Genomic DNA, 22,386 nt, shown 5'->3' with positions numbered 1-22,386 from the left:
TGGCAGGCTCCCCAGCCCACAAAACAAAGTAGAGGTCAACAGACCACAGTGGTGAGAAGTGTGGACAAGAGAGACATGACTGCTAAGAGATTTGCACACAAAAAAACCCCACAAAACTGTATCCTTGGCATTCTGTAACCTGTTAGATTCCCTAATAGACCTATTAGAGGATAATTATATTATTCCCTAATAATATAATCATGAGTATTGTTGGTGAGTTCTATGTGGCCATTGCAATGAATAATTGGATCCAGAAGAGAAGTAGAGTGTTGTGGCAGGAATAGAGGGTCATGGTGTCAGAGTAGGTCTAGGAAGCTGGGGAGGGGAGCTGCATATCTGACTTCTACCCCACGGTGATCACCCTTGGGTTAGTATGGAGTGTGTTAGTCTGAGTAGACTAGAGAAACAAATTCATATATACAAGAGCAATTGTGCATTAAGAAAACATCCCAACCAGTTCAGTCCCAGGTCATAAATCTGATATTAACCTATATGTCCAATACCAATCTATAAAGTCCTCTTCAGACTCATGAAACGCATGCAATGAAGCCAAATACAGGACATCACAAGCCAGTGGGTAGAAAGTCTTTGGGTCCAGTGGCATTTTAAGCTGGCAGGGGTCTCTCTGTGGCTTCTCCGCCTTCAGATGCCTGGGTGCATTCATGTGGCTCGTCTTCGGCAAATGTCTCCCAGGGAGTGGCAGAGAGAGAGAAGTGTCTTCAGCCTCCAAGGAAGAAGTACCAGATTTCCCAGAATTCTCAGGAGAAGGCCATACCCTCACAGAAGTCTCATTGGCTATCTCCAGGTTGACAGCCTAGACTCCACCCCACCCCTACACTCTTAATCCTTAAATTGACACCAGATTAGGTGACTACCACGTGGAGTTGAGTTCTTCTCCTCCCTTGTGTAACCAGAGAAGGCCGGGGATGCTTCCCATGCCATTTCCTCAGCAAGGGTTAGACCAACTAAACCACAGATAAGGCACAAGTATAAATCCATCAAATTCAAAGGAATGCATGGTGTGGCTGTGAGTAAATATTGCCTTCATAAATGGTGTTCTAGTTTCAGAAAAAAACATCAGCTACCACATAAACTGAGTATTATTATTGTCAATTCTTTAAATATGTTTGAATCCAGATAAGTTGTGGAATATCCCACTTATTGAGATGTTTTAGTATCACTTTAGACATGGATGAGCTCATAATCTTATCAGTGAAACTCAAGGCTGAGGAGAAGTCAGCCTGTGTTGAACAAACTACTAATTACAGAGGCAAGAGGCTTGCTCGGTCTATCTTAACTTCAGATGCAAAAGTAATTCAATTTTTTAAAAAATTTTCCTTACAGTAATGGCAAAGGGTAAAAAGGGAGATGGATTTTGAAGAAAGGCAAAACTTGAAAGGTAAATGACAGACAGATGTGGGCAGAGAAGAAGAGAGAAAAGAAAAGAAACGCGTGAGGGACAATGGAAAAGAAAAATGCGTTAGCAGATCTGGGTCTTTAGCGAATAAACAATACATCTCCATGAAGGTCAAAGACATCTAGTATGCCAATATTTGATGAGCACATGAAATCTAATTATTATGACAAGGTTTGTACAAGAACATTTTTCTTGCTGCTATGGGAGAATCATTCATCAAAATTAACCATATAAAAGATTGACAAATTTCGAGAACATCAATGTCATACTGCACAAACAATTATCTGAAGTTAAAGGAGCAAATGTGTTAAACCATTTATTCAACAATTCACAATATTGTTGAGTTTTTTTTAACTACGTCCTAGGAAAGTACTTGGCACCAGACATTCCGTGCTAAATGTAATCGATACAACTTCTTTTTTCAAGGAGTTCAGAGCATGGAGGGGATCTCCAGCAACAAGTAGCTAACAAGTAGAACAGATGAAATCTTGTGGGTGGGGAAACACAGGGACTACAGAAACATGAGGAGAGGCACACACTTCAGATTTAGAGATACAAAAGGCCTCCTTTGGGGCATGGGTGGTGGAGGAAAGATTAGTAGTAAGTCTATGAGGCAATGATGTGGGGGCCACATCTGAACTCATACTACACAGAGGAGAAGAATCAAACTCCACACCAACCCAAGACCAATGGCCACACGGCAAGACCATGAAAAAAGATATTGAAAAATATCAGAATTTTAAGTTGATATCACTACACAACTATAGCTTGAAATCTTAAATGCACCATGTTAACACATTCTGAATAATTTTATAACAATAAATGTGAAACTGTAAATAAAATTGGCAAATAACCAGGGGGGAAACTTACCAAAACTAACAGGAAAAGATACAGAAAATCAGACTAAAGAAATTGATATTAATTTCATCCCCTGACTCTATAAAAATTCTTCTAGGTCAGAAGATTTTACTAAAGAACTCTATTAACCACTTAAGAAAAGTAGCAATAGTATACAAGTGCTTACAAACAATTTAAAAAGAAGAATCACTTTTAACTTGTTTTATGAGACTAGCATACCCTAACCCAAAACTCAACAAAGGATGAGATATAATTAGACCAATGTGTCTCGTGTTCATAAATAGAAAAATTCTAAACAAAATATTAGCAGATAGTTTGTCCTACGAATACAGTGAGAGTTTAATATTAGGAAAACAATCAATATAATGAAATTCAGATGTGAGGAGCATAGGCAAATAACCATCTGCATATTAGCTGGAAATATCTAATAAATTAATGTCTCTTCACTGTTTTGAAAAAGAGCTTTTAGTAACTAATAATAGAAAGAATAGAAGGAAACTGGTTAACAAAAGTTAGTGTTGAAAAACGTCTCTAGAAAACATCATTCTTAGTGGTGATATTCTTCGTCACATTCTGGGAACAAAATAAATGTGCCCAAGATCTCTACTTTCTTTCAAAGCTATATTGGAGTTCCTGACCAGTACCATTGACAAGAAAGGAACATGTAAGTAAAGTCACAGACTCATATCAAAGCAACTGGGATGGCTATTATCAGAAAGAGGGGAGGAAATACAAAGAAGGAAGTGTTGGAAATGCTCTGGAGAAATTGGAACCCTCATCCATAACCGATGGAGGTGTAAAATAGCACAGTCGTTGTGGAAAATAGTTTGGCAATTCCATAAGTTCATAAAGCAGAATTATCATGTAATTCAGCAATTTTATTCCTAGGCATACACCCAAGCCTTGAGAAGAATGCGAATTCCAGAACACTTATTGTGCTCATGAGGAGCTTATAGATGGATCAAGAGGCAGCTGTGTGAACAGAACAGGGAATACTGCATGGTTTTAAATCAGGAAAAGTGTGCATCGGGGTTGGATCCTCTCAACATACTTATTCAATCCATATGCTGAGAAAACCATCAGAGAAGCTGGATGATATGAAGAAGAATATGGCATCATTGGAAGAAAGCTTATTAACAACCTGTGATATGCAGATGACCCATACATGAGGAGGAATTGAACCACTTTCTGCTGAAGATCAATGATTGCAGCCTTCAGTATGGATTACCACTCAATATAGAGAAGATCAAAATCCTCAGAACTGAACAATTAGATAACATCATGATAAATGGAGAGAAGGTTGAAGTTGTCAAGGATTTTGTCATGCTTGGATCTACAATCAATGTTCCTGGAAGCAGCAGCCAAGTGATTAAAAGGCAAGTTGCATTAGGAAAATCTGCTGTACAAGACCTTTTTAGAGGATGGGCGTGAAGAATGTGACTTTGAGGACTAAAAGTGCACCTGACCAAGCCATGGTATTTTCCATTGCCTCAGATTCGTGTGAAAGTTAGACATTGAGTAAGGAAGACCAAAGGAAGAAGAACTGATGATGTGTTTGAACTGTGGGGCTGGAGAAGAATATTGAATGGACCATGGAATGCTAAAAGGACAAGCCGATCTGTCTTGGAAGAAATGCGGCCGGATTGTTTCTTGGAGGCAAGGATGACAAGACTTTGTTGTCAGGAGAACCAGTGCCTGGAGATAGACATCATGCTGGTAACGTGGAGGAGGAGTTCTAGCCTGTCCTATAGGGTTGCTATGAGTCAGAATAGACTCACTGGTAGTGAGTTAGTTTGAGGGAGATATAGTTTGCCATGCTAAAATTGTTTGAAAAACAAAACAAAGATTATTATAATTAGAACATTGGAAAGGAAAAAATAAAGCTTCCATTCTTTATAATGGTGTATAGTAGAAAAATTTAAAAATACAGGCATATAACCAAATTTAATCATTCATTTTAACAAATTTGCTGGATATAAGATGAATATGCAAAATCATTGTACTTCTATCTACCAATAACAAATAGAAAATGAAAAATTTTAAATCTACCATGTTCAAAACCATCAAAATATATCAACTACCTATTAATAAATCTATTGTAATTTGCACAAGATATTTTCAGTGAGAAATGATCTTGAGGTAAATGTGGCAGCCTGCACACTGAAGACATAGTATGGATAGCTTATGCTGTATTCCTCAACCTTGAACCCTTCAGGTCTCCTAAAGTGCCCATAGAAAGTTTGATGACGTATCCAGTTGCTCAAAAATAGCTTGATGGACCTTTTTGTTATCTGTTAGATAATTAATATCTCATCTAAGAAAGGAAAACTAAGTTTTCTATTTTCAAAATATCTGAACTCTTTCCTTCTTACTTATTGCCTCTCTCTTATCCCACTGTATTTTTACCTTGCTACATAAAATCAATCTACTCTTGATGTTCTCTTATATATAAGCAAATCTCCAGACAATAGTTAACTATGCATCTGAATTAGTCTTTGACAATAGAGAGAGCTACAAAGATTATAAAAGAAATTAAGGAAATACCTGAACAAATGGCGGAAATCCCATGCTCATGTAATGGAAGATTCAATATTCAAAGATTCAGCTTTCCCAAATTGATCTCGAAATTCCAATTCATCCCATGACAAATCCCAGCAAGATGTTTTTGGTGAACGCTGACAAGATTGTATATGAAAATAAAGATCCAGAAAATTGGATATGGAAAAAAGACCCAATAAAACTATAAAGAATAATAATTTTGGAGCACCTCTTTCACATTATATCAAGACTTATTACATATCTTGGAATTTACTAATCCAAGGCATTTACCCATTTGAAATGTATACTGTGCATACAAACAAAATGAACAAGGATGATTTGGGAAATTGTCCACAATGGCCCAAAACTGTGAACAACTTACGAGTCCATCCATCGAGTCTCTACCCAAGTCCACCCTCAACACAAGAACACTTTGTTCTAATAACCTGGCATTCCATGATGCTCACCTTCCTATCACAATCACTGAAGACAAAATGGGTGCAACTCAAATGTGGTGAAGAAAGCTGATGGTGCCGGGCTAATAGAATATATGCCATCTGGGGTCTTAAAGTCTTAAGTTAAACAAGTGGCCATTTAACAGGGGGGAAAGAGGAGCTGATACTAAGGACTCAAGTAGAAAGAAAATGTTTTGAAAATGATGGCAACATATGTACATATGTACTTGATGCAATTGATGTATGGATTGTTATAAGAGCTGTAAGAGGTCCCAATAAAATGATTTCTAAAAATAATAATAATAAAGGATCATCCCAATGAAAGATGTGCAGTACCACAGAAAAAATTTACATGTTCATTTTCAAAGAAAGAGATAAACTGTGGTATAGTGATATGAAGTATGCATCAGTGAAATGAATGAGTTCCTGCTACTCACAGCATATGAATAATTCTTCCAAACAAACATAATATTAAGCCAAAGAAGCTAAGCACAAGGAAAACATCCTCTAGGCTTCTTTTTTAAAAAAAACTTTTCATTATGATTTAAAATTTTCCACTCAACAAAACATACATTGATTGCACTCCCCAAGATGTACCAGCACTTTTCCCACTTCCGCCCTCTATGCTTTTATTTATATAAAAATTTTAAAGAAACAAAATTAATCTATTGAATAGAAGTTGAAACATTGATTACTTTAAACCTGCTGTTATATCTAGGAGGGATTGGGGTAGGTACTTTGTGAGTGTCGGTAAAGTAGTTTCTTGATAGGAGTGTAGTTATCACTGGTGTTCACATTGTAGTAAGCAGTAAGTGATATGTGTATTGTTTTTGCCCTCTTTTGAACGCATGTTGTACTTCAGTATCAAAGTTTATTTTAAAGAAAACAAAAATGCATAGACCATGAGGCTGAGACTGACTGCCCTAAGATAAGAGAACATAAAACAATCCAAGAAACAAGTATCACATTTCAGGGGGGGTTGTTCCACAATTTTCTAAAAAACAGTACCTCTCCATTACAAGAGTCAGACACTTGAAAGAGAAAATAGCTGGACAGTGGTTTAACTTGTCTCTGGAGAACTGGGGGGATTCTATGGTTGAAAGGAAAGACTGAAAACATGTAGCAGGGTAGATGGCATGAGCATAGCTTTCCAGACTCAGAAAGGTAATGAAAACTGCTTATGATCTATGGAGGGAAAGGGACCTTTGGAAGTGCTCCAAACAATAGTAAAGAATCAGTTGTAAGCGTGGAGCTACCTACCCTTCCTCAGCCCATTCTAATTCCATGTGATGGAGCTGTTTGGAGGCATCTCAGGACAGAGGAGAGAAGGTCTTCCTCCTTAGAGGTTAGCCCAAAATAATGTAAACCTCTCAGGGATGCCTTAGCACCAAGCCACATTATAGTGGAGAAAGCCTGGGTATATAGTATGTAGAGAAAATAAGAAGATCTGATACATGGCTCAATGCCTCCTACACATCTAAAAACACATGGCAAAGCATCTGGCCCGCCGCCATGGCTAGGACACGACTGCACACTGGAGGTGTGCAGATGCCTAAAGGCCAGGTAGAAACCACATGGTCAACAGATGAAGCAATAGCGAGGGTTGCCCCATCAGGACCTGCTAGACAAGCAGGACTTATAAGCAAGTTCAGAAAAGAATCATGGAATGCCCTCTCTTCAAATCCAAGAAATGGAGAGAACAAGAAGGAAGCCAAATGCCAGCCCACTCTCTAGCGGGAGGTGATTATCCACACCTCACAGGGTTATTAAGAAGGTTAAGGAGCACAATTAAAGCAACCGTCATGAAGAGGGCAGCAGTAGATTCTAGTTCTTTGTTCATGGAGTGGAAGGGCTGATAACAGAACTCTGGTCCTTGCGGTCTAGCCACGTGTCTGCAGCTGGGAAAATTCAAACCACTAAGGCAGTGGTTCTCAACCTTCCTAATGCCACGACCCTTTACTACAGTTCACGTTGTGCTGACCCCCAACCATAAAATGATTTTTGTTGCTACTTCATAACTGTAATTTTGCTACTGTTATGAATCATAATGTAAATATCTGATACGCAGGATTTATTTTCATTGTTACAAAGTGAACATAATTAAAGCATGGTGAGTAATCACAAAAACAATATGTAATTATATATTGTGAAATATTTATTTCTAATCACCAATAAATGAAATTTTGTCTTGAAGCATGGTGTAGCATGAGTAACCGTCTTCATGCTGGGTCCACATATGTGGGTATATCTGCATGTGGGCGGACCCGCCTGGAGACAGAGGAGTGGTGTTTCGGTTCCTAAGACCATTGGAAATATGTGTTTTCCAGTAGTCTTAGGAGAACCCTGTGAAAGGGTAGTTCAGCCTCCCAAGGGGTGGCGACCCACAGGTTGAGAACAGTTGCACTAAGGCAAACTGTTGCTTAGCCGACTTTTACAGACTTAAGGCATGGAGATTTGACAGTCCACGCTAGTATTTAGCACAGATTCAGTCAGCAACATTTCCCAACTCCTACCTGGCAATTGAAGTCCATTTCTGCTCATTAGAGCCCTGTGAAAACAGAGTAATTGGCTCTGTTCTTTCCTATAACTTTTCTTTTACTGGAAAATAATCGTGTACGGTAAGCAATTTCGACTCATCTCAGCTGCTCTTGCTGGCCTTGCTTCAAGAGCTCACTGTTTTGCTTCTCAGCACAAAGAACGTCTTTAAAAATCTGAAGATCAAAACAGCCCGTGACGCTTTATTACGTGGGGAAATAGCTTTTCATATTTTATGACATAAGTGAAAAACTTATTTTTAAAATCACAAAGATGGCTAATCTGTAAGAAAGTAAATATTTTTAAAGATATGACGCTGAACTTGACTCTTCCCTGTGAATCACATCTTTGTCCAAAAAGGAAGTGAAAGAGGCAGGAGAGGTCAGTGACTTACACAAAGTCAAGCTACTGATCAGAGCTAGAGCTGGGATTCTGACTCTAGCCACTCTCTCCGTCTTCACACCTCCTCTTGGTTAGGCCACCCTCCCAAACCATCATCATCTCTCACTTGCATCACTGTGCAAAAACCCACTGCCATTGAGCTGATTTCAAAAATATGTTAGTACTTTGGTTAAAAAAATTTTTTTCAATGACTTCCCAGTGTGCTTGCTGTGCAAGCAAGGTTCTGCCATGAATGTGTCTTTTCCACCTGGTCTTCATTAAATCGGAAGCTTGTTGTTACTGGGTGGTATCACACTGGCTCCAACTTAGAGAAGCTCTGTGTACAAGAGAGCAAAATATTATTTGTTCCGGTGTCAGTCTCACAATCATTTGAACCCATTAAATATGAAGCTAGTCATACCATTGTTCTTACAGATGTTCTTGGTCATGTTAATAAAGTGCCCCTCTAGTCCTACCATGTTGAGAGCTTTTCTCATGAATAATGTTGTAGCCTCCCTTACCCAGAGACTCCATACATTTTCGAGAACAGCTTTATAGGGTTTTCTGGGCTGTGATCTCTATGGGAGCATATCTCTGGACTTTTCTTCCTCACTGCCTGTGGCTGGGTTGGTACTGGCAACATTTGAGTGAAGTATGTGGCCAATGATATTGAATTATTCATATAGAAACTGTGAATGGATGTATGTTTGACTGTGTATAATGCTACAAAAATAAATAAAAGACTATTTTTTAGAAGAAGAAATGAAAGAAAATTCCATGGAACAGTTCTCTGATGCATGTGCAGCTGTCATGAATCAACTCCACAGGAAACTGGTAACTGGGTCTGGTTCAAAGAATGAGTTAGGACAAACTCCTTCTGCTTTAAATTCCTGAAAAGGATTTGAGGCTTTGCATCATTCTTTCTTAGATATTTGGCAGTAAGAAACTATGAAACCACCAATAATCAGTGAAGCCTAATGCTTTATTATTTTTTAAATTATATTATTGATCTAATTTATTTAATAAATATAGACCTATCCAGATAATCTATTATGCTATGGATCAGTTTTGTTCCTCAAAGAATTGTTCCAGAGTTTTCTCTTCTCCGAATATGTTAATCACAAAGTTGTTTCAAACAAACTCACTGCCATCAAGTCGAAGTTGTTTAGAGCTGTGAAAAAAATGACCAGGAAGCTTATAGACAACCAACTATACTAGATTGATAGATGAATCACATAATGAAACATTCTGCAGCCCTTAAAAATTATGCTGCAGGGGTAGATTCATTGAGATGAAAAGGTATCTTTAATATGCTACAGAATGAGCAATTTACATTCCAAAACAATTTACATTATGTGATTCAAATATCATAGACTTACCTATTTTTAATTTATACAGATTTAGGATGAGCTGTAAAATATTCTCAGTAGCTATTTATGAGTGATGGTATACGACTCCTTTTTTAACTGTTTTCTGATCTCACTGTTAAATACATAAATTATTTTGTTATTTCTTTTCTTTTAAGAAGATATAGTCAATCTATAGTCATCATCTTCCGCTACTTTTTTTTTTTTACGTTCTGTTGCACTAAGTTGCTATAAGTCAGAATGGTGCTTAACAACAAACGAGCTTAGCCATATCTTTGCAGCATGATTTGCCTTGCCGTTTCTACTTGATGCTATGGTAACCTTCGAAGACAGAGTGCTTCATAACTAGAAAGAACAGCATGTTTGCCAGAGAACCTGAGGATGAAGTCATAGGCATTATCTGTTCTTGGAAAACGATGTGTAGGAGGGGCTCATCTGTTTCCTGTGTTTCAAAGATGAAGTTAAAATATACTGAACTAGCAACAGGGTTTGAATCTGAGGGGTCTGACAGCTCTTATAACAATCCATACATCAATTGCATCAAGCACATTTGTACACAGGAGGCCATCATCATTTTCAAAATATTTTCTACTTCAGTCCTAGGTATCAGCTCCTCTTCGCCCCACCCTCTACCCTCCCACCCTTCTGACCCCTTGATAAATTATAAATTGTTATTTTCATATCTTACACCATCCACTATCTCCCTTCACCCATGTTTCTGTTGTTTGTCCCCCTCAGGGTGGGAGGTTAAATATTGATCAATGTGATCCCCTCTCTCCCCCTTCTCCCCCCACCTCTCTACCCTCATGGTATCACCACTCCCATTATTGTTCCGGAGAGATTTATCCTGGATTCTGTGTGTCAAGAACTCTTATCTGTACCAGTGTACATGCTCTGGTCTAGGCAGATTTGTAAGGTAGAACTGGGGTCATGATAGTCGGGAGGCAGGGTGGGGAAGCATTGAAAAACTAGAATGTTTTGTGTTTTGTCAGTTTATACTGCACCCTGACTGGCTCATTCCTTACTTGTGACCCTTCTGGAAGGGGATGTCTGTAGATGGGCTTTGTGTCTCTACTCCAACCCCACTCATTGGAATCGATATAATTATTTGTTTTGGGTTTTCTGATTCCTGATACCTGATCCCGTTGACACCTTATGATCACACAGGCTGGTGTGCTTCTTCCATGTGGGCTTTGTTGCTTCCCTGCTAGATGGATGTTTGTTTGACTTCAAGCCTTTAAGACCCCAAACGCTCTATCTTTGAATAGCCAGGCACCATCAGCTTTCTTCACAACATTTGATTACATACCAATTTTGACTTTAGCAATCATGTCAGGAAGGTGAGCATCACAGCTTATTAGAACAAAAGTGTTCTTGTATTGAGGGAGGACTTGAGTAGAGAACCAATGTCCATCTGCTACCTTGATACTTAACATATAAATATATGTACATAGACCTATATCCCTATTATTATTTATTAATATATTTGTATATATACATGCCTATATTTATGCCTCCTAGTTCTTTCCTCTATTTCCTTTTATTTTCCTCCTGTCCAACTACCATGTTCGACCTTCATTTGGCTCTGAGTAGGTAATTCCTCTCAGCTACATTGTACTTGATCAAACCCCACCAGGCATTCTACCCTCCTCACCATTGATTCCAGATCTCTTGTTCCCTTGTCCCTGGATTCATTGGCTCCCCACTCCATTTTCCACACCTTTCTCCCCTGACCGCCACCCCCAAAAACTGTCAGTCTCATTGTTTTCTCCTGGGATTGTTTATCTTGCCTGTCTTATACAGATAGGCATGAAAAAAGAGAAGAAAAACAAGGGGAGCCTATACTTATAGGCCTATATGCTGACCCTTATGAATGTTTTCCGATCCTGTCTGATGAAGTGACAAGCCCTGACCTCCGAGTCTGAAGTCTATTTTCTGGATTCCTCAGGGACTTCGTTGCCTTGCTCCCCTTGCTGCTCTATTGTGCTCCCTTCATATTTTGCCCCAGTGTGAGGGGGTCTCAGACTGGTCACAATTCTTACACTGTCTTTGGTGCTGTCCCCCATAGCGCTATGGGTCAGAGACGGGACTTCATGTCTCATGGTGAGGCTAGCTCTATAGTCCTCTCTGTGCCTTGGCTGCTATGAGAAGGAGTATCATCCTCTGGGCTTGGTGGGCCAGGATGTGATCCATTCTTTCCCTCTTAGTTTGCTCCCCTGTGATCTAGACAGACCCTCCACTCTACCTGGGCTGTATCATTAGTGCGGGCCTCTGTAGTGCAATCTTCTGGGTTGGGGGTTGATGGAGCTGGGATTGGGGCCGGCCCCTCAGACCTCTCTGTTAGTTTGCTAGGGTTTTTTTTTCATAATTCCTTGATAACATTGTCTATTTCCTCTATTGCTATTTGTTTGTTGAGGTTCTTGATGTCCATCTGGGCCAATCTAGGGAGGGATTGTTTTTCCAAGTATTTGTCCATGTCTTCCAATTTGTTGAATTTATTGGCATACAGGTCTTCATAGTATTGTGTAATTAGCCTTTGAAAAGTCCCTTGTCAAGTCCCTTGTTGCATCCCTCATCCTAGGTATTGAAATTTGTTCCTTTCTTTCTTTGGTTAAATTTGCCAACGATCTATTGATTCTGTTCATTTTTTCAAAGAAACAGCTTTTAACTGCATTAATTTTTTTAAATTGTTTTCTTGTTTTCTCTATCCTGTATCTCAGCCCTCTTGTTATTATATCGTTTGTTTTGATATTAGTAGGATTGTCATGCTGACTCTTCTCTAATTGCTGGGGGTTTTGTTCCAGCATTAGCATCTCTTCCATTTTCATGGGTGCATTCACTGCTATCAAAATACCTCTGATGGCTACTTTTGCTGTGTCCCAAAGGTTTTGGTACCTTGGATTCTCATTCCCATTGGTTTCTAAAAACTTCCCAATTTTGTCTCTGATCTGAGGCAGTACCCACTCATTTTGCAGTAGAGAGTTATTCATCCTCCAATTGTTTGCCCTTATTTTGTTAATCGTCCTCTTGTTGATTTCTAGCCTTATGGCATAGTGGTCCAAGAGTTAAGTCTGAGTGATCTTTATGGCCTGGAATTTACACAGGCTCAACTTATGTCCCAGCATGTGGTCTATCTTTGAGTATGTGCCATTTGGGCTTGAGAAAAATGTAAATTTTTTGTATTTGGGTGGAGAGCTCTGAAAATGTCTATCAGGTCAAGTTGACTAATTATAGAATTTAATTCTATAGCTTCCTTGTTAAGCTTCTTTCCCTGTGATCTATCTCTCTCAGAGAGTGGTGTATTAAAATCACCTACTATGATTTCTTTTTTCCATCTTTTAGAACATTTGACTGATAAATTTCATGGGTCTCTGTTTGGGCACATATATATTTATTATGCTCACTGTTTCTTGGTCTACTGTTCCCTTGAGCATTATATAGTGCCCCCTCCTTATCTCTTGCTATGGCTTGCACCTTGAGATCATTTTTTTCAGAGATTAGGATTTCAATCCCTGCTCTTTTGAAATGCCATTTGCTTGTTATATTTTTCTCCAGCCTTTGATTCTCAGCCTATTTTTTTATATAGATCATTTATTGGGGGCTTATACAACTCTTATCACGATCCATACATGCATACATTGTGTCAAGCACATTTGTACATTTGTTGCCATCATCATTTTCAAAGCATTTTCTTACTCCGTGAGCCCTTGGTATCAGCTCCTCATTTTTCCCGTCCCTCCTCTACCCTCCCTCCCTCATGAACTCTTGATAATTTATAATTTTTTTTCATGTCTTGCACTGTCCAATGTCTCCCTTTACCCCCCTATCTGTTGTCCACCCCCCTGGGACAGGGTTATAGGTAGGTCATGTGATCCGTTCCCCCTTCCTCCCCTCACCTTACCCTTACACTCCTGATAGGGATTCTCTGCTTATTTTTGTCTTCAAGCTTGAGATGTGTCTCTTGTAGTCAGCAGATCAATGGGTTGTGTTTTCTATGCCAGTCCACTAGTGTCTGTCTTTTAATGAGCGAGTTCAGTCCATTGATATTCAGAGTTATTACATCCATCTGTGGAATCTGCAATGTCATCTTGTACCTTTTGTGTTGGATGTTTTCCTACCTCCCTTCTTATCAATGAATTGTGCATGTTGTGTGTGATTCTTCCTTGCCTTCTTTTCACTATTGAGCCAATGTTACCTTGAGGGCTATTTTAAATGTGGTAACCTCTGGGTGGAGTTGCTCTATGTGGTAGTCTCTTATTTGTGTTTGGTGAGTGTTGTTCTTCTGCCCATACTGGGTTGGTGAGAATTTTTTGAGAGCTGGATTTCTTTCAACGTATTCTTTGAGTTTTTCCTTGTCTGGGAAGAATCTTACTTCTCCATCTATCTTGATAGATAATTTGGCTGGGTAGAGTATTCTTGGGTTTATGTTACTTTCTTTTAACTTTCAGAATATGTTACTCCACTCTCTCCTCTTCTTCATGATGCCTGCTGATAGGTCTGAGCATATTCTTATTTGGGTACCTTTATAGGTGACTTGACATTTTCCCCCTAGATGCTCTTATGTTTTTCTCCTTTTCCTTGCTGAATTCTTCTTGGGATTCAGTCTAGTCGGTGTCCTATCGGCCTCCTGAATGGTTGCCTGATTTTCATTTATTAAGCTTGGGGAAGTTTTCCTCTAGGAATTCCCTCATTATTTTTTATGTTTACTTCTTTGCTGTGTCCTGTTCCAGTTATTCTAACGTTGTTCCTCTTCATAGCATCAGGCATTGTTCTCAAGTTTTCTTCAGCTTCTCTGATTATTGTGTTTGAGTGTCTCCCATTTTTGAAGTCAGCCTTGTTATCCTATAGATCCCTGGTGTGGTTCTCTTCTTCTAGTCTGTTAGTGACATCTGTGAATTTGTTATTTGCTTTTGTTACCTCATCCAGTAACTCTTGCAATTTCCCTTTGGTGCGTGGCCTTTTTCTCCTCTATTGTTTCATCTTTTTTCTGTATTGCTTCCCTCGTATTCTGTATGACTCCAAGCAGTATTCCAAAGATTTCTTTCTGTGGCAGCTCAATGTCTGCTTTTTCTATGAATGTCATTAGATTCAGGACTTCCTCCAGCATTGCCTTTTTTTCCTCCTGACTTTTTGTGTAGGTTGTTGAGGCAGTTTGCTGTCTTCATGTTGTTTTGGAGAGGCTCAGTACCATTTTCCCAGGAATGAAGAAGACCTGGGCTCTCTCTTTGGGAGGTTGGTAGGAATGCTTCTGTGAGCTTCCTGAAGTCCACTTCCCTGGGAGGGTTGGTCCATGGCTTTGGCCCTCTGGGGTTTCCCTCTCATTCTAGCCTATTCTGTTGTTTGAGGGTGGGTTGGATAGCCCTCTCAGGGGATGCTGACCAGATGGTTGCAGACCATGAGGGTGGTACTGTGTAGGCCATTCAGGTGAGAAACTGTCATGGTTTGGTGTGGAGAGCTTCAGAGAGAGGCCTCGGGGGTGGGGGTGGGGTGCTGGATTGAGGCCAGCAGTAATTGGCAGACCACAGTGCTGGTCCAGGGAGAACTTACAGTGTAGCCGTGGGTCCAGGGACAGCCTGATGAGGGCACTGTGAGGCCTGGGGCCACATTCTGGAGACAATCTGGCCACTATTAACAGTATTTTGAAGATTCTTTGTCACACTCAAAACTGGTGGCTTTCAGCTCCTGTTCGCTCTTCCTGTTTTGTTATGTTAAAATTCAGTAGGCTATGCTCCTAGGGTCTGCTATCTGCCTGGGTTTTTATGTTAAAGCTATGTTCATGGACCAGGTTTCTGCTAGCTTACATTCAAAGTTACACAAAGTAACACAGCTTCAGATTGAAAGTGTTTTTAAGTTCTTTTGTTTTTAATTTTTTTTATAATGGGCTTGTAGTGTGAACTGATATCGGGGCTGTGCTGCACTGTCCCCTAGGAAAGGAGATTAGCTGAGTGGGTTTGGTCCAACTGGTTCTGAATTGCCCTGGCTGCCCTCCTGTGTCACCCCATCTCCCTCCTGCACACCTCTGTAAGCTGTGCTCCAGGGATCTATGCTCTACCTAGGGGTTCGCCAATTGCAGAAAATTAGTGTCTAATTATTTTTCCTTACCCATGCTGGCAGGCAGAGAGCTGAGCAGAGGGGAAAGGGGATCACCAATGCAGTTTCTCTGTTCCTGGTAGGGGAGAAGATATACAAAACCCTCAAATGCAGGAGTGGGGAGGCTTGCAGAGAGGAGAACTCCTACTGTTAGTCCTTGTGGCTACTTCTTGGAGATGCTCTATGAGCCTGAGATTATGAGCATCTTTAGACAGCAGACTAGGGAAACTACTGCAAGCTGTGGGTCTTGGATCTTGGGTGCAGGAAGGGATGATGGAATCCATCCAGCTGGACCAACAGAGGGATTAGTGGAGTCCTCGGGAAGTTAAGGTGAACTCAGAGCATTTCAATGAGCCCTCTAATCACTCTGTGGGTGAAAATTTCAGGGGGAGGTCTGATCCACAGACCCTAGTACACTTAAACTCTATCTCTGGCACCCTGACTCCCACTATTTGCCTCCTTACTTCTTAATTTTCTGATCTAACAGCAGGAACACTGGGCAGGTGATTTTACCTGCATGCCATCTTGGAACCCAATCCAGGTTTGAATCTTATACTACTATGAAAGCAGCATCAAGACATGATATTTCTGTGGCAGGAGCAGACCTGGGATTGGATCAGGTCAGGTATCAGATGTAGTCTTTTCACTAGGGATAATTATAAGGGAATTTGTTTTCAGATTCCCAATTTTAAAAACAGTTTTTAAAAAAAAGAGTTTTATGTTCCCTTCCTTTAAAAACTCAACTTTGTTTTCTTAGGAATAATTAAGTGAATATCCAAATACCTTTCATCTGGACTCATCAGTAACTAATGTTTTGTCTCATGTCTACATATATCTAAGGCAGTGGTTCTCAACCTTCGTAATGCCACAGCCCTTTAATACAGTTCCTCATGTGTGGTGACCCCATATGTGGGTGTATCTGCATGTGGGCGGACCTGCCTGGAGAAGCCTAGAGGAGTAGTGTCTCGGTTCCTAAGACCTTCAAAAATATGGTCTTAGGTGGCCCCTGTGAGAGGGTTGTTTAACCCCCAAAGAGGTCGCGACCCCCAGGTTGAGAACTGCTGGTCTAAGGGAAAGGAGTTAGCATCAATATATTATTTAGAAGTAATTACAAGTAGAGTGACCCTTCACTGCTAGCCACTGCATGTGTAGAGTGTGCAGTATTTCCTCTTCTCTTTCCATGCACACATCTCCATTAAATAAGGACCTTCTCCTACATCACTGCGACCTTGCCATTCCACATAAAAATGAGAATAATCCAGTCCATATCTATATTCTCCAATTACCTCAAAATTTTAGGTTACGGTTTTTCAGACCCTCAACTTTTGTATGCACTTGTTTCTATCTGGTGGATTCTGCTCCCCACTTCCATTTTCAAAATAGCCCTTCTTGGGGAGCCATCACTCAGAAAGCATCCAGTCTCTGCTGGTGGTGATAGGCAATTTAGAAATTATTGTGGGTGATAGTCGCATAACATTAGTGTGATTTTGATATCACTAAATTGAACACTTGAAAAATGTTAAATTGGGGAATACGAAGTTATGTATATTTTTCCAACAATAAAAACATAGCTCTTCTCACATTTATTTTACAGAAGAAAGAATATCTCATAACTCATCTGGAAATTATATCAGTATGAAGGCACTTAACATAATGTTTGCAGGAAAACCTCTTTTATTGATTAATCAAGACACCCTCTTCCTGTATTCCTCTGTCTCAAAGATATTTGTGATTAAAGTCAAATTCATTGCATTGCAAATGAGGAAGGCTGGCCATACAAAGAAGTTGCCTCTTCTCTGCCCTTGTTGACTCTCTTCAAAGAAAGTGTTATTCCCTCAAGGAGAATCTGGTGCAAGAAAAGTGAATAAAGCATTGTTAAGAAACACTCAAAACTAAAACTGATCTTTTAGAACTGAGCTTCCCCACCCCCCCAGATATTAATAATATTCCTCATAGAAAAGCACATTTGTGCCAAAACAGTAAAGTTTAGTGATGCTGAGTAATTGGACTATTTTCCACAACTAATCAATTAGATCTAGTTACAGTGGAAAGTGTATCCAGAAAAAAACTTTTAAGTGATTTCTTTTAGGCCCACTGTGTATTATTCAATGAGGTTTATTGGATATAGTTCATCAAATCAGCTCCTAAAACATGTGCTTTAATTATATACAACAATTACTCTATTTCATCTTACACAGTAGTTAATATTTTCTATCTCTTATATTATAAGCAAACCTGAGGAAAGCCCTAGACCAGATGGATTGACTCAGTGACTGCAACAATGGGCTCAATGAGGATGGCTCAGGACCGGTTCTTTTTCATTCTGTGCTACCCTGCGTTTCTGTGCATGGGAATCAACTTACCAGCACCTAAAAGCAACCTTACATAAGTAAAATTATACGATAATTGTCAGACCGAGTTAGTGAGAAAACCATTTCTCTCTCATAAAATGCATAGAAATTTTGTATCATTATGTCTAACAAATTAATAGAGCTCTAACTATATTTATCTGTGGTTAACATTTAATAATTCCCCAAAACAGGCACTAAGTATAGTATTTATGTACAATCACATTTAGGTAAAGCACATCATATTTGATTTATTATGCTCTTCATTTCACAGCTACCATGTTCAGTATCTATCTCAGTGCATTTTTACAAATCCAGAAATTAACAAATTAACTCTATGACTTAAAAAATGAATTAGTAATTTTAGATTCTATGTCATTTAAAATGAGATTTATCTGCTTTGGGTGATCTGTTTTACAGGATGCACTCCACAATTTACTTTCCAGTGTTCTTTATAATCATTTTTGAAACACATATTAATTCATTGGCTCAAATTAAAAAATAAAGCCAAATTTTTCTAACAGTAAGTTTGAGTTGGCTGACTTGTCAATGAGGACTGATTTTTCTAATTAGATAACAGAATAGAAATTTTCCATAATTGAGCTAAATCTGACATTCAAAGATTTTGACCAAAACAAACAAACCACATTTATATATAATATATATTATATATATAAGCCATATGATATGGGAGGAAACAAGCTTTTTAGACAACTACAGCATTGGCAACGATATACTAAAATGACTACAATTTCAATGCCTCACTTCTTTCTGCATGTATTCAGTTAACAAGGAATCTAAGTGCAAAAGTAACAGATATAATTAATAGTCATTTGAAAAGTATTGGTAAAGCATGTCTGTGACAATTCCCAGAAACTGAAAAAAATAAATGACTCCAATAAACTGATAACAAGTCTTTGTGGGTTCATTTTCAATTCTTTGCTCTCAGCAAAATGGAGAGTACCTAATAGAATATTCAGCTAATAAATTATTTTAAATTATTTTTGACGGTAGACCACTTTGAATATGTCTGAATATAACTCAGAAATTGTTCAATTAACTAAGACACCATTAGAATAAAATGTATTCTGTTCTCATCTGTTACTTATGGAAATTGGTACTAAGCCCTCCCTTTCTCAAACATAAATAAGATTTATCTAGAATTACATTAACAGATTTTTCAAAAATCAGTTTGCAATTAGTGTCACTAAGTATTTAACTGAATTTGCTTTTGGCAGTAATTATCAAAAAGGTGCATATTATTTTATCAAATTGCATACATATTCCCAATACAATAAAACATAATCTACCAAAATTTTAGGGTGGGGGAAAGCCAAGCCTATTGTCATCTACTTGATTTTGACCCATAGCAGCCCTGTAGGGCATAGGGTTTCTGTGACTGTAAAACTCTATGGGAACAGACGGTGTCGTCTCTCTCCAGTACAGTGGCTGGTGGGTTTCAACCTCTGACTCTTCAGTTAGTAGTCAGCCACTTAACCACTGTGCCACTAGGGCATTTTAATGCACAATGTATTTGTGGAAACTGAACACAGTTCTGTTACAAGTGCAGTCTTCAGGCAGAAGATTGGTTCCTCCAGATCGCCCCCTCCCATAACCTCAACCTGAGCTCTGGGAATTTTTGTCAGTGGCTCCCTTCAAACTCAGGACAGGGCCAGAGAACTGTGATCATCCCAGATCAGGGCTCTCTGGCTGGGACATTTTTTCCAGTGCCCAGAGTTGTATCAGGGTGGCTGTAACTAGGAGTCATCTTCTGCTGCCACTTTTCCAGCCAGAGGGGGACTAGAGTGTTCCCCCCTGTCTCATTCTCCAGCCAGAGAGGGACTAGAGTGTTCCCCCTGTCTCATTCTCCAGCCAGAGAGGGACTAGAGTGTTCCCCCTGTCTCATTCTCCAGCCAGAGAGGGACTAGAGTGTTCCCCCTGTCTCATTCTCCAGTCAGAGAAGGACTAGAGTATACATTCTTTGCTCCGCTCCCCATTCAAAAGCACATTTCTTTTCCTTCTCAACTAGAGACCCCCCCCCCCCTGGAGATCCACAACCCCTCTCTGAGTGGCCTGCTCTAACTCCTGGAGGACCCTTAGAAATATAAGTACTTACTAGAGGCTGGTTACATGTGGGCTGTGATCCACAACATCCACAGTTTGTACCACCAGCCACTCCTCAAGAGGAAGATGGGGCTTTCTACTCCTGTAAAGAGTTACAGTCTTGGAAACTCACAGGGCCACTTCTAGCCTGTCCTGTAGGGTCGCTATGAGCCAACGTTGACTCAAAAGCAGTGAGAAGCAGTAGCAGAGCTGAAAGTCATTCTTGACTAGAAATTTTTCCCCCTTTGGTTTTGGGAAGATTAAAAAGTTGTTCACTTTCCAGCCTTTTAACTACTCGTCTCAGGAGCTTATCCATTTGGGATCACTAGCTCCTGGCAACCTCTGTGTGACTTCCCCACCCATCTGAGTTCCAGTTTCCTCTGGGCTCCAATACCAAGCTCCCAGGGGATCTAGTCAGTCCCACTTCTGGTGGGAGTGACTTGGGAGGAAAAGAGGTGGGTGGGGGTGTTGGGCTCCAGCCCGAATGTCCCACCTTGGAAATCAGCTCCAACGCAGATAGAACATTTGGTGTTAGGTACAAACCTCGCAGGTCAAGAGTGGGCACTCCACTCACCCCACACAAGATGAAAAAACACAAAGAACTCCATGCTGGGGACAGTCGGAAAAAGAAGCCCAAGAAAGGCTCAGGCCACTGCCTCCTCTGCACTGAGCCACCTTATTCCTCAGAGTCCAGCTCTGAGGAAGACGAGAAATTCGGTGTCCTTGTCAAGGGAAACGTGTTTTGTTTTGTTTTTAATGTTTTATTTGGAGCTCTTTCAGATACTACACAATCCATAGTTCCATTAGATGAAGCATAATTGTACAATTGCTGCCTTCATAATTCCCTTTTGCTTTGGTCGTCCTCCCAGCCTGCACTGGCCTGGTGTGGATGAAAGTGGATCTCCAGGAGGATCAGGGTGCTCTCAAGGAAAAGTTTGGAAGAATGGAATCTAACCAGAAAAGCTCATTCCAAGAAATCTCCAAACAGTGAAGAACTACTTGGCAAACAGAAACAACTGAGAAACTGAATCCGGGAGAACGGGGTTTGAATGAAGTCTGAACGGACATCACAGAAATGAACAAGCAGGTATCAAACATTTCTCTGTTGTTCTTTTGTCTTAACAACCTCAAAACAAAGAAGCCAACTCACGGCCCTCCGGTCAATGCTGACTCAGAGCAACCCTGCAAGAAAGGGCAGAACTGGCCCCTGTGAGTTTCGGGGACATTAACTCTTTCCAGGAGTCGAAAGCCCTGTCTTTCTCCCCAGCAGCAGCTGGTGGTTTGAACTGCTGACTTTTCAGATAGTTACCACCAGCCAGCAGGGCTCCTAAACCACCTCAAAGCCAGTGTTAAGTCAGCCTCTGACTTAATTAGCTTCGCTGCAAACGTAGAGGCATTTTAGAAAAGTGTGGTTTCCATTAACAATACTTCAAACTGGGTCCCTCTTGCTGTGGAGGTAACACAGAGACCTTGGATGAACACACACAAAACCATGGAAATACTGGGGAAGGACGTGAGTCATAGCGTCTTAAAGGGGACCGATGGAAGCAATCCGACAGCTCCATCCCCTGATAGCCACTGCACCAGAACTGGACAATAAAACACACTCAGGATTTACAACAGGCTATCCTGTATTTTCACAACTCTGTAGAGGAGGTAAACAGGACCCCCTGGGGTACCAGAGACAGCGTGGCCTTAAACTCCTGGGGATGAATGAGACAGTCAGTAGCAAGTGATCTGATCATGTTGCCATGAGAAAAGGGAACAGACCTGCCCTGCATTGTCAAAGAAGACAGTTCAGATTTTCAGGAAGCCAAGCTGACCCGGGTCTGTTAGCGAGCGCAAACTTGAAAGCAGCAGGCGGCTAGAGATGACCAGGGGAGAGCCAGTGCCAGTTTTACATCACAGCCATCAGCCTTGGAGTCCCAGTTGAGAAAGCTGCCCGACTAAGACCTCTCTTCCCACCCGGAATTGCAGACATGGAAGATCTTCCGAATTTATTCCAAAAGACTGGCCAGGCCAAGGAAGGGCAGCTGACCTAACGGGAAATCTGAGAGCCCTTAAGGTTTGCGGGGCCAGAACAAAGAGCTCAACAGCATCCGATTCCAATGGAGGTGGAAGGTACCCGTTCCCGGAGCTCAGGGAAGCTTTAGGTGTCTAGCCTGATCATGTATATTTTGAAGATTAATATATACACTGGAATATCTACCCCACTAACAGAAACAGCCTTTTACTCATCCTATCAATCCTGTAGTCCTCTAAACTATTGTAGCAGACACATTGCCACCTTTTAA

The 22,386-nt window shown here is 40.3% G+C and overlaps 1 pseudogene; it reads left to right on the top strand.

Moving 5' to 3' along the window:
• The first annotated feature begins 20,676 nt into the window (after window positions 1-20,676).
• LOC115868489 lies at window positions 20,677-21,828 on the top strand (annotated as a pseudogene).
• The last annotated feature ends 558 nt before the right edge of the window (window positions 21,829-22,386 follow it).

The sequence above is a fragment of the Echinops telfairi genome, unplaced genomic scaffold, assembly GCF_000313985.2.
Source record: "Echinops telfairi isolate 266 unplaced genomic scaffold, ASM31398v2 ScPeMD7_1;HRSCAF=3_0, whole genome shotgun sequence".
Classification (NCBI taxonomy): Eukaryota; Metazoa; Chordata; class Mammalia; order Afrosoricida; family Tenrecidae; genus Echinops; species Echinops telfairi.
This window is presented reverse-complemented; position numbering and strand designations above follow the sequence as displayed.